This window comes from Paramormyrops kingsleyae, chromosome 15 (genome assembly GCF_048594095.1).
Source record: "Paramormyrops kingsleyae isolate MSU_618 chromosome 15, PKINGS_0.4, whole genome shotgun sequence".
NCBI lineage: Eukaryota > Metazoa > Chordata > Actinopteri > Osteoglossiformes > Mormyridae > Paramormyrops > Paramormyrops kingsleyae.
In genome coordinates, this window is record NC_132811.1 from 30,073,626 (window position 1) to 30,089,760 (window position 16,135).

The 16,135-nt window shown below is 49.5% G+C and overlaps 1 pseudogene; it reads right to left on the minus strand.

The window, feature by feature from the left end:
* Positions 1-4,787: 4,787 nt before the first annotated feature.
* Positions 4,788-13,949, minus strand: LOC140578482 (uncharacterized; annotated as a pseudogene).
* Between the last annotated feature and the right edge of the window lie 2,186 nt (positions 13,950-16,135).

Here is a 16,135-nt window from a genome sequence, read left to right on the forward strand (position 1 = left end):
GTTTAAAGGTATAAAAAACTTTAGCTGTCATTCATAAATGGGGACAAATTGGCTCAACACATGTACATTTTAAAGGATCGAGGCACCAAAGTGGGCCAATAGTCTTTAAAAGAATAAAATACATTACAGATGTTTATTAATGTACTCCTTTAAATGCGTTTTAAGGCACCGCAAAACCACGGGTAGCGCGCACTCAAGGGTAGCCCCGGCGAAACAGTTGTAATTTTCTCAAGCGGACAAAATGGGTATTACAGGGCCCCTAACAGCCACAACTTCACGCGCCTTATAAAAAAAAACACCAGACATATATACTGTATATGTCTTGCAAAATAGATTTGCACATTTCAGTTTGTGCCAATACTGAAATCTTTGCAGCAAATTCTAAGTAGGGAACATATATTTGACAAGGTCTTGTAAAATCATAGGGGACAGCAGCAGATTCAACCTGATCAGTTTTATGAATATAAAGACCCTCAAGATGGTTTCCATTTTCAAGAGAACAGTTTCTTGAACAATGAGTTAAGAATATCACTAGGCCTTTATGTGGATGATTTTGAAACATGTAACCCTTTAGGCTCTTCTAGAAAGAAATACAAGCTTCATGCAGTTTATTGGATACTTGGTAACCTACCATCTGGTTCCCACTCATCTTTGTAATCCATTTATTTGGCACTGCTAGCAGAAAGTGATGATGTAAAAAAGTATGGTTATGAAAAAGTATTACAGCCACTCTTACAAGACATTTAAACTCTAGAGGACTATGGTGTATACATTCCACTATTGGGTAAATCTCTTAAAGGTACAGTGCAGACTGTGGTTGCAGACAATCTTGGAGCTCACAGCCTTGCTGGATTTGTTGAAAGCTTTTCTGGAGACTACTATTGCCGGTATTACACAGGAAAGAGTTGTGACATAAAAGCCCATTCTGTTGCATCTGGTGTTTTCAACCTCAGAACAGTAGAGCTTCATGAATGTCATGTAAAGTTGTTGCAGGAGACTAACAAAAGTTGCTTCGGGGTTAAACAAGAGTTTATTTTATCTGAACATCTCTCTTATTTTCATGTTGTCTGTGGCTATGCCCCTGATCTTGCTCATGATCTTCTTGAAGGAATCATACCAGTAGAGCTTTCTTACTGCCTTGAATTATTTATATCAAAGGGTTTATACACATTAGATGAGCTTAACAAAGCCATATTGACCTTTCCCTATAAGTGGACAGATTGTTGGACTCCGCCGGGTCCTTTGATGAGAAGAGATTCACAGCACAGTCGAGGAGTAGTTGCAAGTCACCAGTTTATTATCTATTCAGATTATAATCCGGGAGCGACCATCTGACATACATTCAGCATGTGCAGAAAGAAGCTCGAACCCTAGGTGTCGGCTCTGGGTCTTTATAGGCCTTTTGGGGTGTGGCCCCCCTTTTCTGTACTTTTCCATCTACGTGACTACAACATATTTCGACATTTGTTCTAGTTAGCCAGTGAGTACATGTCCCCCTCCCCCCTTTATGTTATGCAAAAGTTAGAAGAAGCATTGGTTATCTGATGGGTTCCTGTCTTCTTGGTGTCTGGTACGAGGTCATCTTGACCTGTTCTCTGGCACGAGGTCATCTTGACCTGTTCTCTTGCTATCAGTTCCTGATTTATCCAAACTTCATGGAGTGAGATCACCCCATCCTGCAGGCCTAGTGTCACTTCCCATTTCTAGTGTCTGCATTATATTAGACACTGTGTTATTAGACATTAGTAAATTAGTATTTGGATTATTGTAAAATTACCCCTCATTATTGTATAATTAACCCCTCAAGATAAAACTAACAAGCCGCATGTGGTACCAGCAAGTTTTGTAAGTTGGTAAACCATAGACGGCAATGCTCATGAAAACTGGAACTTTGTTGAGGTTGCTTCCATTTTTGGTAGGACCTCTTATACCAGAAAGTGAGCCAGCATGGTTTGTGCTGTAGGATTACAAATTTATAAAATGTTTAATCTAGCTTCCAACGTAATAGTATATAAACTGAAAGAGATAGGTACATTGGGTTTTGCATCTTGAGGTAAAGATGGTGACATTCTAAAGATCAAGTCTGTTAGCCCAGTTGTCTGAGACATTAACCTTTTGTCTTTATGGACTTCCTGACCACTGGGTAGGGTCCCAAAGTAAATGTGAATGCTAATCTCAAGGCCAGGCTGTGCCTTTGTTGCTATGATAATGTGAAGGTCTGGGTGATACTGTCAGGCTGATTAGATTAGCACCTATGCATTTGAAAGGCACTGCTATGCTGATGAGATCAGGGCTGGGGAACTTCCAGGCTGATTCTTGGACTATACTATGCTTTGTTTAGATTGTCTCCACCTCTGTGTATCCCTCCCCGCTTGAAAAGTATAAACTCTCCAGAGCTGACTTTTAGTCAGACTTGGATGACTAAGGTGAGTTCTCAATAAAGAGTAACTTCTGCTTGAAAGATATCCCAACGTCTCCTGGTCTCTGCTTCGACAAAGGAAAAAGTTTCCAACAGTGCTCATGGATTTGAGATTGTTGAACTTGCTGTTGCACCAGTACATACTGATGAATCTGAATGTAAAATTATTGAGAGGTATCAAGAGCAGTTTCTTGGTGTCAGACTTCTACCAAAGCATCACTATTTAGAGCACTACCTTCTCATGATCCGTGCTTTTGGTCCTCTTGTCAGACATTGGACAATGTGCTTTGAGGCCAAATACAGCTTTTTCAAGCAGATTGTTAAACATACCAGCTGTTTTAGGAACATACCTCTGACCTTAGCCTCAAAACATCAGCTGATGATTGCTTTCCATCTAAACTCTGCATCTTATGGTAAATCTAACCTAGCGGTTTCTAATGTTTCCACAGTCCCAGTAGATGTGGTGAAAGATGAATTGGCTCAAGCTATTAAGCAGAAGTATCCTGACACATCTGAATGTGCCAATTGCCAAGATTGCATCAAGTTATGGAATAGCGTACAGTAAGCGTAGGATAGTTGCATCTGGATTACCAGAGTTTGCGGAAATTTTTCAAATGTGTGTCATCAATGAGACATTATTCCTCATTGTGAAAGTGCATTGAGCACATTCTAAATAGCCACATTACCACATATTCAAATCGCATTCGCATGGTAATTTGATGAACAACGCAATGGTGAAACACGATCCAGACACATCCCCATCAGTGCTAAAAAGGGGGGGGATGTGGCCAGGTGTGAATGGCTCATGCATGCACATGAGAGATCCAATATATTCGTATGCAAGGAGACCAGAAATCCCCTCCTGGAGCCGACAACTTATTGTGGTGGAGTGGTTTGCATGTTCCAGTGATCCCAGGAGCTAAGTTTCCCAGGGCTTTATGCCTCTGGTAGGGTCACCCAAGGCAAACAGGTCCTGGGTGAGGAATGTTGGAGTATGCCGTTTCCACCGAGTCCGTGGATGAGAAGAGATTCACAGATGACACGGGGAGAAGTTGCAAATCACCGGTTTATTCTCTTGACTGATTATAATCATGGAGCGGCCGTCTGACATACATTCAGCATGTACAGGAGGAGGCTCTGCCCTATGTATCAGCTGTATCCCTTTTAAAGCCCTTTGGGCATCTCCCCCCCTTTCTCGGTACCTTCCGTCTACGTGACAACCACATGTTTGACACTTGCCCTCGTTAGTCGGTCCGTAGTTGTCCTTCTGGAAGGCTAAAAGATAAGTAGGGGCCGCTGATGTTCTCTGTCGCCCCCCCTATCTGTTCCGATTAGGTAGCCTTGCCTTGCCGGCGCGCCAGTCAGTTCTTGTTTCAATTAGTTACAGCCTTATAGAATCATTCCCTTTATTTCCCCTTATAAAATTATTCCCTCAATTTCCCCCTTTTGATCTCCGCAAGGAGATCACCCTGATTATGCTGATTAGTAATATTTTGCCTTATTTATGAAATTTTGCATTCCCCCTTTTAATCTCCGCAAGGAGATCACCCTATTGGCGGGGGAGGTGTAGTTCAAAGTTGTCCAAATGACCTTTGCCCCTCTCCGGCCCGACAGGCAGGAGAGGCATCATCCGGGCATAGGTGTCATCCTGCTTCTCTATCACGGTAGGGATGAGACGAACTGACAGTGCGCGCAGGCAGGGAATACAACAACACCCGCAAATAACTAGAATCACAGCAAAAGTAGCAAAGGATAATAAAAGCGAGCCCATTAAGCCTTTCCACTGTCCGAACGCTGAGGTCAGCCAAGCATCCCATATGTTATTGATCCCGGAGTGTGCATGCATCGTTTTGGAGAGGGTCTGGAGACCCTCGAGTGCCCTGGTCACTGAGCCGTCTGGTGCTGTGTTATTGGGAATGTAAGTACAGCATACTTCCCCGAACATAGAGCACACTCCCCCCTTTAGGACTCCAAAGAGTTCCACACACAATCCTGTCCATCCAGCCTAGGAAGGAGGGCAAAAACCCTGAGCTTCAGGGAAATTCCACTCCCAGTCTGCCACAGGCGCGGCCCCCCTTCGGGGTCCATGGCTGGCATGGCTCACAAACCACTAATCATTAACACTTTAAGCATTTTAAGCATCACACATAACACACTTGTTTCCCCCAACATTCCCCTGTTTATCTTGATCTTCATCCTGGTCCTAGTGTTGTCTGGCGGTGGATGAGGTGCTTTTAGTCTTTCTGATCGTTGGAGCAGGGGTGGACTACCCTGCTCTGGTTGCTCAGGTCAGGGGATTATTCTGCCCCTTCTGTTGAGACCTGAGTTGCGTCTAGTTCAGCCGAACTGACGCTCTGGATTCCTTCCCTCAGGGCCTCCTGGATCTCTGCTGTGGTTCTCCTGGGTCCTCCGCAGCCGTGCACTGGCTCCAGTGAAACCACGTGTCGCCTTTGCCTTTCAGATGAACTGCGTGTGACGTCCTCTCCGTAACCTGGAAGGGGCCCGTCCACCTGGGCTCTGACCACTGCCGTTTGATGACTTTCAGGAGGACCCATTCCGCCGTGTGTGGTTTGGCTGGCTGGTTCTCTGGTCTCACCTCCTGGATCTGTTTAGAGAAATCTGCAATGAGACCTTGCAAACAATCATAATATGCTCCCCCTTCTCGTTGGGGGTCCATGTTAACCCCTTCCGGGGTCCTGGGAACTGCCTGCCTGTCTGGAGCTCAAAGGGGGCGAACCCGGTCCCCCTGTTTATGGAACACCTCACTGACATCATTGCCAGTGGTAAAGCGTCAACCCAATTCATTTTGGTCTGCGCGCAGATTTTTGCCAATTTTTTTTTTTATTGTTTGGTTCATTCGCTCCACTTTTCCCTGGGACTGCGGATGATACACAGTTCCAAACGCATGTCTCAATCCCAACGCTTTCTCCACCGTCCGGAGGTCCTCGTTCTTAAAGTGGGACCCATTGTCTGACCGAATCCTGTTGGGAAACCCGTGTCGTGGTATATACTGATTAATCAGAAACTTTATCACGGATACCCCATCCTCTTTCTTTGTGGGCCATGCTTCTGGCCACCCTGAGAATACGTCCACACACATCAACACATATCTGAACCCTCTCACTGGAATCACCATGTCTGTATAATCTATAATGATTTCTTCCCCTGACCTGGTGCACATTGGAAACTGCCCTTTCTCAGGCTTGACTTGACAGGCGAGTTATACAATGTACAGGTAGCGCAACTCCGTACATATCCTCCCACCATCTCTTTCATAAATGGATGCCACCAGCTTGTCAGATTCTCTAACATCTGTCTCACCCCTGCATGACCCACCCCGTGGGCTTCTGCCAAGATTGTCTGGCGAAGGCCTGGGGGAAGGGCTGGCTTCCCTTCCTTACTCTGCCATAGCCCCTCCTTCTTGTGCCCCCCTTTTTCTCTCCACATTGTCTTTTCCTCTGGGGAGGCCTTGTCCTGTTCGTGCTTAACTTTCTCTAGGGTCAGTCAGTAATTCGGGTGAACTTCCTCCTCTACCGTGATCATATATTTGGACACCACGTACCCTGCGACCCTGATCTGCGGCCTGATTTCCTTTCGCTACCATTGTTCCTGACCCTTCATGTCCCTTGCACTTGACCACTGCCACTTTTTTGGGAAGCATCAAGGCCTTTGCCAATTCCCTCATTTCTGCTTTGTGTTTTATTGGCTTGTTTCCCGCGGTCAAGAATCCTGCCCTCAGCCATTGGCTGAGTTCCACATGCACTGCGCCTACAGCATATGCTGAGTCTGAGTATATGGTAACTTCTTTCCCTTCTGCTAATTTCAGGGCCTCGATAACCGCTATCACCTCGGCTCTCTGGGCTGACTGGGCTCCCCCCAGTCTGTCTGCCTTCAAGGTTACATAATCCTGGCCTTGTCGGGCCACCACTGCATACCCTGCCTGCAAACCTCCTGTGTCTGTTCTAAAACAACACCCATCTGTGAACCAATCCTCTGTTTCCTCTATTTTTCCTGCCCCTAAGTCTGGTCTGACTTTCTCCTCCTTCTGAACTCAGTACTCACACTCATGTGGTCTGCCATGTTGATTCCTTCGTAACGTCATGGTAAACGTCTGTGAATTCACATAAGCCACCACACTGTGCGAGGTCAGAATGTGCAGCGGATGTCCCATCACTATGTGTGCTGTTTTCTGAATAATTTTGGCCACTCCCACCACGTGCCTTGTGCATGCGGGGTGTCTTTTTTCTGTAGTATTGAGTTTTACGCTGACGTACATCAGCACTCTCCTCTCCCCCTTTTTTCTGAAACAGGATGCCGTTGACAACCTCTTCTGTTTCAGAAACATTCAAGTGAAATGGGAGAGAGTAATCTGGGAGGGCTAGGTCTGCGCCCTGTGCTAGCCTCTGCTTTAAGGTGATAAAAGCCTCCTCCGATGCTTGGTCACAGTTAAGGGGTGCCCTGAGGTTACGTAGGCCGTGTTCTTGGACAAGCGCCCTCAAGGGCTGTGTAAGCCCCGTGTAATCTGGAATGTAGGTGCGACTGTAACCTGTGAGCCCTAGGAAAGATAACATGTCTTTTACCGTGATGGGCTTTGGGTAATGCAAGATAGCAGACCGATGAGCTGGGGAGAGGTCTGTTCCTACCTCTGACAACATTCGTTCTAGGAAGGTCACTGCTGTCCTAGCAATCTGCAATTTGTCTTTACTGACCTTAAAGCCTTTTTCTGACAGAAGGCGCAGCACTGACTGGGTGGCCTGTAGGGCCGCCTCCGCTGTTGGGGCCGCGATCAAAAGATCGTCCACGTATTGGACGAGGGTGACACCGTCCGGGAGAGGACACCCCGGCAAAGCCTGCTTCAGGACCTGGTTAAAGATACCTGGAGAAAGGGCGAACCCTTGAGGCAGGCGGGTGTACCGCAGCTGGCAGCCCCTGTAAGTGAAGGAGAATATGTCCCTACACTCCTCTGCTAGGGGCAAACAGAAAAAAGCATTTGCTAGATCAATGCATGTGAACCATTTTTGTTGCGGGGTCAGATTAGTTAGGGCAACATATGGGTTCGGAACTGGAACAGTAGGGGTCAGCAGGAGGTTGTTTATGGCACGCAAGTCGTGGGCCATCCGATATTTGCCTGTGCCGGGTTTTGCCACTGGGAGGATGGGGGTGTTCCACTGAGACGTGGAGGGCTCTAACACCCTGGCCCGCAAGAGGCCCTCTATAGTCTCAGCTAAACGTTCCTCTGCCGCCGGCTAGTGCGGGTACTGTCTGAGCCAGAGGGGACCCTCCCCTGATCGAAGTTGGAACTGCACTGGCGTACAGGATATTAGACCTACATCTGTGGGGCTGGTGGACCACAGCAAGTCTGGCAGAGACGCCAGAAGGGCCGGCGCCTTTGGGTAGTCCATCTTTTCACACCCGTGATCTCTAGCTATCTGCTCATGTTGCAGGAGGGCTGTGTCCTGTATTGTGACCTGTATGCGATAGGTACTGCAGGAGGGCGAGAAGGAGACCTGTGGGATCTGGGTCTGTACCCAGTCCTCAGTTTCTCTGGCCCGTTTCACCATCGGGCCCAAATTCTTGGCCTGGTGTTCGGGATGGAGGGCCAGAGAGACATGTGGGACAGCTTCCTGTCCCATCATGTACCAGGGCAGCTGTTCTGGGGTAAGCAGTGTGGCTGAGGCTACCCCTTCGGGACCCACATATAAGTTCTCAGAGGCAACTTGTTACTGCCGGCCTTCTAGTTGCTCAACAAACAGTTCCTCATACCAATCAGTACTGTCCCTATCGTAGGAAAGGGTCACATGAGGAGGGTCAGGTGGGGGTACATAGGGCTCTAGGAGCGAGATCCAGGGCCGCCACGCTGAGTAGGCCACCAGGATGCCAGTCAGGCTGGGTTCCAGTAGGCCCCAATAGATGTCTGCCAGGGCCTGACTGTGGACCGGCTGCATCAGCCACTGTCCCGAGCTCGCGATGCGGGCGTCGCACCGCAGGCGAGTGCCCTCTGGCAGGGTGACCACCAGTCCATCTACACTACACAGGATCGAGGCCCCCAGCTTCACCAGCATGTCCCGTCCCAGGAGGTTCACTGGAATGGAAGAAGACACCACGAACGGGTGGAGAAAGGTCTGTTTTCCCACCGCAACCTTCACCGGTTTAGTCACTGGCAGTCTCTGTTCTTCCCCCGAGAAGCCCACAACGGTCACTGTTGAGGTAGACAGATGATGTTGTTGTGGAACTACGTTAAGAGTGGAATACATGGCTCCCGTGTCTACCAGAAATGGCAGTTCTTTGTCCATGACCATAAGGGACAGCATAGGGTCTGCCTCCCCTGCGTCCAGGGCCGCTCGCAGGAACTGTTACGGTGAGGAGGGGTACCAGTCCCACTCCCCTCCTTCCACTGCCGGATATTGTCCTGCCGTGGGAGCTGCTTGGGGGTTGGGGGCCATCACCTGGTTCCCAAGAGGGCCTTCCCTGCCGTGCACATTGGCTGGGACCACTGCTGGGCAAGTCCTGGCCCAGTGTCCTTCCACCCCGCACCTGTAACAGACACCTGACGGCGGTCCCCTTTGCGGAGCGCCCCTTCCCCAGCCCCGGTCCCTGTATCCCCGGCGCCAACCGCCTCGGCCCCTTCCCCATTGCTGGCCCCACCCTCCCTGTTGGGAGGTGGGTAGCCCGTTCCAAGGGCCGGGCGGGTATATGGGTGATCCCCCTGGGGACACCCCCGCCACCATCCGCTTTCCCTGCTTTTTCCTTTTAGCTTCATTAGCCTTTTGCCTCGCTTCGCCCACCTGCAGCTTCAGCAGCTGTGTCTGTAGTTCCTTAAGGTCGCTCTTTTCCTTATGTGCTTCCTCTCGTGCCCTCTGCAAATGGTATACTACATGCCGGTCCCACACATGGGAGTCTGCTCCAGGGAGATCCAGGTTGCCCAGTATAGCTGACATAACTGCCTCTGGAACCCCCTCCATTACTGCCCGCCTAAACCACTCCTGCTGCACCCCATCCTGCCCCGGGTGGCACCCGGTTCGACGGGTCCAATCCTCTCTACATTTATCCAAATATTCTCTAGGGTGAACCTTAGGGTCCCATGTAAACTTTGGGATGGCTGCTCCACTAGGGGCGGGGAACATCTCCCGCATGGTGTCACCCAAGCGCATCACCACCATCGTCAGACACATATTGTCTGCAAATGTAATAGTCCCTGCTCTGTCTTCTACGCCCTGTAGGGAATGTGTAGTCAAGCAACAGGCTGCCACCGCCCAGAAATCTCCTAGTGCAAGTGTCATGCCCTGAGTGAGTTGGTCAAACTTCTCCATCCACTGTCCTCCCCCCTCTGCCGGGGGAGGGCATTTTATCTGCCAAGGCCTGCACATCTCCTATAGAGAAAGGTTTATACCTTTCCCTTCCACTGCCTGCTCCCCGCAATAAGGGGAGCTGCTTGCCTCTGGAGCGCAGGCCGTATCTATTTCCAGACGGGCCTGGCAGTCCCTCTATGTATTCCTCACTGAGTCCGTCTATCTGTAGAGCCACTTCTGTCTCCTCCTCCTCAAGTAACCCTAACAACTGGCCCAGCACCTCTACTTTCTTCTGCGTCCAGCCGCTGAGGCCTAGCTCTCTCCCTGGTGTGACGGGTTTACCACATTCGAGGTCCTGCTCGGCAGTTGTAATGAAAGCCCGAGGTACCTGTCGGCCCTGCCCGTACTGAGTCAGCGGGTGCAGCCGGGCTGGCACGCTTTTGGGCGTCCAGTTGCTGAGAACTCCCCTTCGGTTCTGACAAACTGTAAGACCGCAAGCAGTGACAGCAAGTTCAACCAACAGAGAGAGAATGGCGATCACCCTGGACAGGAAGAACCCACAACGCTGCTCACCAGTACAACTGCACCCAAGCTGGTGCTTTGATTAACTTTTTTTTTAGAGAGGGGGACCTTATTCCCTCCTCCCAATCTAGAGTTCGGGGGTCCTGAATTCCCCGGGTCTCCCTTCCAGCTTTTCTACCGCTCATCAGCAAGTAGTGGGGTTGCCTCACCAAGGACATTGCGGGGGTCCCGTACCCTCCGCTCCTTAAGGTTCTATTTCCCTGCGGGGGTCCCGTACCCTCCGCTCCTTAAGGTTCTATTTCCTGCGGGGGTCCCATACCCTCCACTCCTTAAAATTCTATTTCCCTGCGCACGATACCTGGACACAATGCATACACAATACATAGACATACCCAATATATAACCACAGTGCGTGCAACCTCTCCTCCGTCTTAATTTACCGACGGGCCCCTGGACACTTCAAACTGCTCCAATGTGCAGATTTTCATATAACAGGCTCTGCTTACCTCTTCTAGTCGGCGCCTCGAAGTTCTCTGTGTCTAAGTAGGCTGTGTCAACACTTAGCCGAATCTTGCGAATCTCCTGGGGATCCCGGACGAGCCCCCAAATTGTTGGAGTACGCTGTCTCCACCGGGTCCGTGGATGAGAAGAGATTCACAGCTGACACGGGGAGAAGTTGCAAATCACCAGTTCATTCTCTTGACTGATTATACTCAGGGAGCGGCCGTCTGACATACATTCAGCATATACAGGAGGAGGCTCTGCCCTATGTATCAGCTGTATCCCTTTTAAAGCCCTTTGGGCATCTCCCCCCCTTTCTCGGTACCTTCCGTCTACGTGACAACCACATGTTTGACACTTGCCCTCGTTAGTCGGTTCGTAGTTGTCCTTCTGGAAGGCTAAAAGGTAAGTAGGGGCCGCTGATGTTCTCTGTCGCCCCCCCCTATCTGTTCCGATTAGGTAGCCTTGCCTTGCCGGCGCGCCAGTCAGTTCTCGTTTCAATTAGTTACAGCCTTATAGAATCATTCCCTTTATTTCCCCTTAAAATTATTCCCTCAGGAACCAGACGAAGTGCGGCTCAAAAGACCCCTTATGAAGAGAAATATAATGGATACATGTTTTCCCTTGCTCGGACGCGGGTCACCGGGGCCCCCCCCTGGTGGCCAGGCCTATACTCATGGGGCCTGTTCGATGTGAGCTGGGCAGTGGCCAAAGGTGGGGACTGTTGGAGTCGAACTCCGCCGGGTCCGTTGATGAGAAGAGATTCACAGCACAGTCGAGGAGTAGTTGCAAGTCACCAGTTTATTCTCTGACAGATTGCAATCAGGGAGCGACCATCTGACATATATTCAGCATGTACAGTAAGAAGCTCGAACCATAGGTATCGGCTCTGGGTCTTTATAGGCCTTTTGGGGTGTGGCCCCCCTTTTCTGTACTTTTCCATCTACATGACTACAACATATTTCGACATTTGCTCTAGTTAGTCAGTGAGTACATGTCCCCCCCCCCTCCTTTATGTTAAGCAAAAGTTAAAAGAAGCATTGGTTATGTGATGGGTTCCTGTCTTCCTGCTGTCTGGTAGGAGGTCATCTTGACCTGCTTGCTTGCTGTCAGTTCCTGATTTCTCCCAACTGCATGGAGTGAGACCACCCCATCCTGCCGGCCTAGTATCAGTTCTCATGTCTAGTGTCTGCATTATGTTAGACACTGTTTTATTAGAAATTAGTAAATTAGTATTTGGATTATTGTATAATTAACCCCTCAATTTCCCCCTTTTGATCTCCTCTAGGATATCACCTTGACTATAGGCAATGAGGCGTGAAAATTTGCTTCCCCCTTTTGATCTCCACAAGGAGATCACCCTGATTATGAACAATGATAAGTAAAATTTTTGCTTCCCCCTTTTGATCTCCGGTAGGAGATCACCTTACGGGCGGGAAAGCTCAATATCCAGAGGAGGGCATTCATCTCCCTCCTTCCTGACAGACAGGAGAGGCATCATCTGTGCATAGGTATTATCACGCTTCTCTATCACTGTGGTGATGAGGCGAACTGACAGTGTGCGAGCACAGGGAATACAGCAACACCCGCAAGTAACTAAAATAGCAGTAAAAGTAGCCATGGATAATAATAGCCTGCGATGGGCTGGCCCCCCATCCCAGGTTGTTCCCTGCCTCATGCTCGTTGCTTCTGGGATAGGCTCCGGACCCCCCACGACCCAGTAGGATAAGCGGGTTGGACAATGGATGGATGGATGGATGGATAATAATAGCAAAGTTATCAAGCCTTTCCATTGTCCGAACACGGAGGTCAGCCAATCGTCCCAGATGTTATTAATCCCGGAGTGATCATGCGTCGTTTTGGAGAGGGTCCGAAGACCCTCAAGTGCCCTGGTCACTGAGCCATCCGGTGCGGTGTTATTGGGGATGAAAGTGCAACATACTTCCCCGAACATGGCGCACACTCCCCCCTTTTCGGCTAATAACATGTCTAGTGTCATCCTATTTTGCACAGCCATGAGAGACGTTGGACCTAATTGTTCCGCAAGGCCCAACACTGCATCCCTAGTTAAGTTGGAGAGGCGCAAAACGTTATAATGAACATAGTTCATGCGATCCACATTCTTATTGGGGGTGATGGGGAATAAAGCCGCAACAATGGGGATGTTCTCAAATCCCGCGGCTACCTGGTCAGCCAATTTAAACTCATCTGGCACTCCTCTCGGTATTCCTATGGCATCTATGTATGTTGGGGAATCTACCGTGGGGTCAAAATTAAGGGTCCGACGTCTGCATCTAATGAATATGCGCATTTGTCGTGCTTTAGTAGGTGGTGGTGTGGTCGTACTTGCCAATATATCAGGACGTTCCCCTATCAGAACTAACAGCGCCCCTAATCTTACCATCGCGCACGTCCCTTGACCGCTGAGAAGCATCCTAACAAGTAACTTCTCATGGCCGCAGAACCAATAGAGGCCAGAACGGGCCATATGTCCAATCCTGGTGTCACAGGAACCGTTATGTATGGTCCCCAATGTGCGGACCCGTGCCTGTGAAGTTAAAACAGAGATACTCTCCTATACGGAGAATAAATGGTCCTGCTTTGGTCCTAGGGTCGATAGGTGGGAAAAGGGATGCTAAGGTGGTACAGTTTGCCAGGGTGGCTTCTCGAGTCAAGGCTATCATACAGCCGTAGCCCCAGGTGTCTGAAACATGCAATGGGGCCAGCTCTGTGTAGAGCTGGGGTCTGGCCGAGGCACAGGCCACACAGCCCTCCATCTGCTGTTCTTTCGCTGTCTGGGCAATCCAGGCCAACCAAAGGTTGCCGTCCTTGTACCCTGTGGTCAATCCTAAAATGTCTAAAGGATTCAGCCTGGTGTAATCTATTTGGAGCACCCTGGACCCATTGATGGACGTGGATAGGGTGGCAGTCAAGTGTACGTCAGGCCCTCCCGGGGGTTGTGTAACCTCTCTGGGAGTGTCGACAAACTGGATGCGCACTATGCCCCAGGGGTCTTGTCCAGATTGATCAACGGCCACCAGGACGGTCAGCTGGTCCCCTATTGTCGGGGGACGGTAATACTCACCCACAGACAGCGCCAGTGGATTAAAGCCCGATCTTCCCGTAGAGGCTACTCTGGAGAAGGTAATGTTAGTCCACCAGTTCCTATTGTATACTGGACCAAAGGGCTCCGAGGGCCCGGTGTACTTAGCCACCATGTCCCAATTGCCGCACCCCACGAACCAACGCCTCACCCAGCGTCGACCAGTACTGCACACAGTATGAAAGTAATAATCGTGGCAAAGCCACACAGCATAACTCCGGTATGACACGTTCTGTGCCTGGCAATTTATCACGTCACATAAGCGGTGGGGGTGCCTCTTATGTACTGAAGCTTCAGAGGCGCCTCTCCCCCTGATCCCACGCATTCGAAATGAGCGGCCTCTCCAGTCTGGACAATGGAAAGCAATATAATCATCAGCAATTTAAGCATTACACACAATACATTGGTTCCACCCACAAGTCCCCTTTTTATCTTGAATCTCTGCATCCTGGTCCTGATGATCTGCGACGGACGAGGTGTTGATTTCTTCAATCAGTCAGGGGTAGACTACCCTGCTGATCTGCTCAGGTCAAGGGATTATTCTGCCCTTCTGTAGAGACCTGAGTCGCGTCTGGTTCAGCCGAACTGACTATCTGTGTGTCTTCTCCGAGGGCCTTCTGGATCTCTGCTGTGGTTCTGCCTGGCTCCTCTGCAGTTGCACACTGGCTCCAGTGGAACCACGTGTCACCTTTGCCTTTCAGACGAACTGCGTGTGACGTCCTCTCAGTAACCTGGAAGGGGCCGGTCCATCTGGGTTCTGACCACTTCCGTTTGATGACTTTCAGGAGGACCCACTCTGCCGTGTGTGATTCGGGTGGCTGATTTCCAGGTCTCATTTCCTGGATCTGTTTGGAGAAATCTGCAATGAGAACTTGCAAACCATCATAATATGCCCTAGGATTTCGCTCCCCCTTTTTGTCGGGGGTCCAGGATAGCCCTCTCTGTGGTCCTGGGAACTGCCTGCCTGTCTGGAGCTCAAAGGGAGTGAACCCGGTTCCCCTGTTTATGGAACACCTCACTGACATCAGTGCCAGCGGTACTGGAGTGAACCCAATTCATTTTAGTCTGTGCACAGATTTTGTCAATTTTTGTTTTATTGTTTGGTTCATTCGCTCCACTTTTCCCTGGGACTGCAGATGATACACAGTTCCAAACGCATGTCTCAATCCCAACGCTTTCTCCACCGTCTGGAGGTCCTCATTTTTAAAATGGGTCCCATTGTCCGACCGAATCCTGTTGGGAAACCCGTGTCTCGGTATATACTGATTGATCAGAAACTTTATCACGGATACCCCATCCTCCTTTTTTGTGGGCCATGCTTCCGGCCACCCTGAGAATGCATCCACACAAATCAACACATATCTGAACCCTCTCACTAGAATAAGCATATCGGTGTAATCTATGATGATTTCCTCCCCTGAACTTGTGCATGTTTGAAATTGTCCTTTTTCAGTCTTAACTGTGGGTCGCGAGTTATGAAAGGTACAGGTCGCACAACCATGGACGTGTCCCTGCACCATCTTAAAAAGGACATAGCGGCCTTAGAAAAGGTGCAGCGTAGGGCCACAAGAATGATTCCTGGTCTTAGAGGAATGTCATACGAGGAAAGGTTATTTGAGCTAAATCTGTTCAGCCTCAAGCAATGGAGACTGAGGGGGGACATGATCCAGGTCTATAAGATTCTAACAGGTTTGGATGCTGTTCAACCAAATAGTTACTTCAGCATTAGTTCAAATACAAGAACTCGTGGCCATAGGTGGAAATTAGCGGGAGAACATTTCAAACTGGATTTAAGGAAGCACTTCTTTACACAGCGTGTAGTCAGAGTATGGAATAGTCTTCCTGATAACGTAGTGCAAGCTGAATCCTTGGGTTCCTTTAAATCAGAGCTAGATAAGATTTTAACAACTCTGAGCTATTAGTTAAGTTCTCCCCAAGCGAGCTCGATGGGCCGAATGGCCTCCTCTCGTTTGTATATTATGTTCTTATGTCTTTCATAAACGGATGCCACCACACAGTCAAGTTCTCTAACATCTGTCTCACCCCTGCATGACCAACCCCGTGAGCCTCTGCTAGAATCGCCTGGCAAATACCAGGGGGAAGGGCTGGTTTCCCTTCCTTATTCTGCCACAGCCCCCCCTCTTTGCATCCCCCTTTTCTCATCCACATAGTTCTCTACTCTGGAGAGGCTTTGTCCTGTTCTTGCTTGACTTTCTCTAGGGTTAGTCTATCACTCAGCCTAACTTCCTCCTCCACCGTGACCATCTGTTTGGTCACATGGTATCCTGCTGCCCTTTTTGC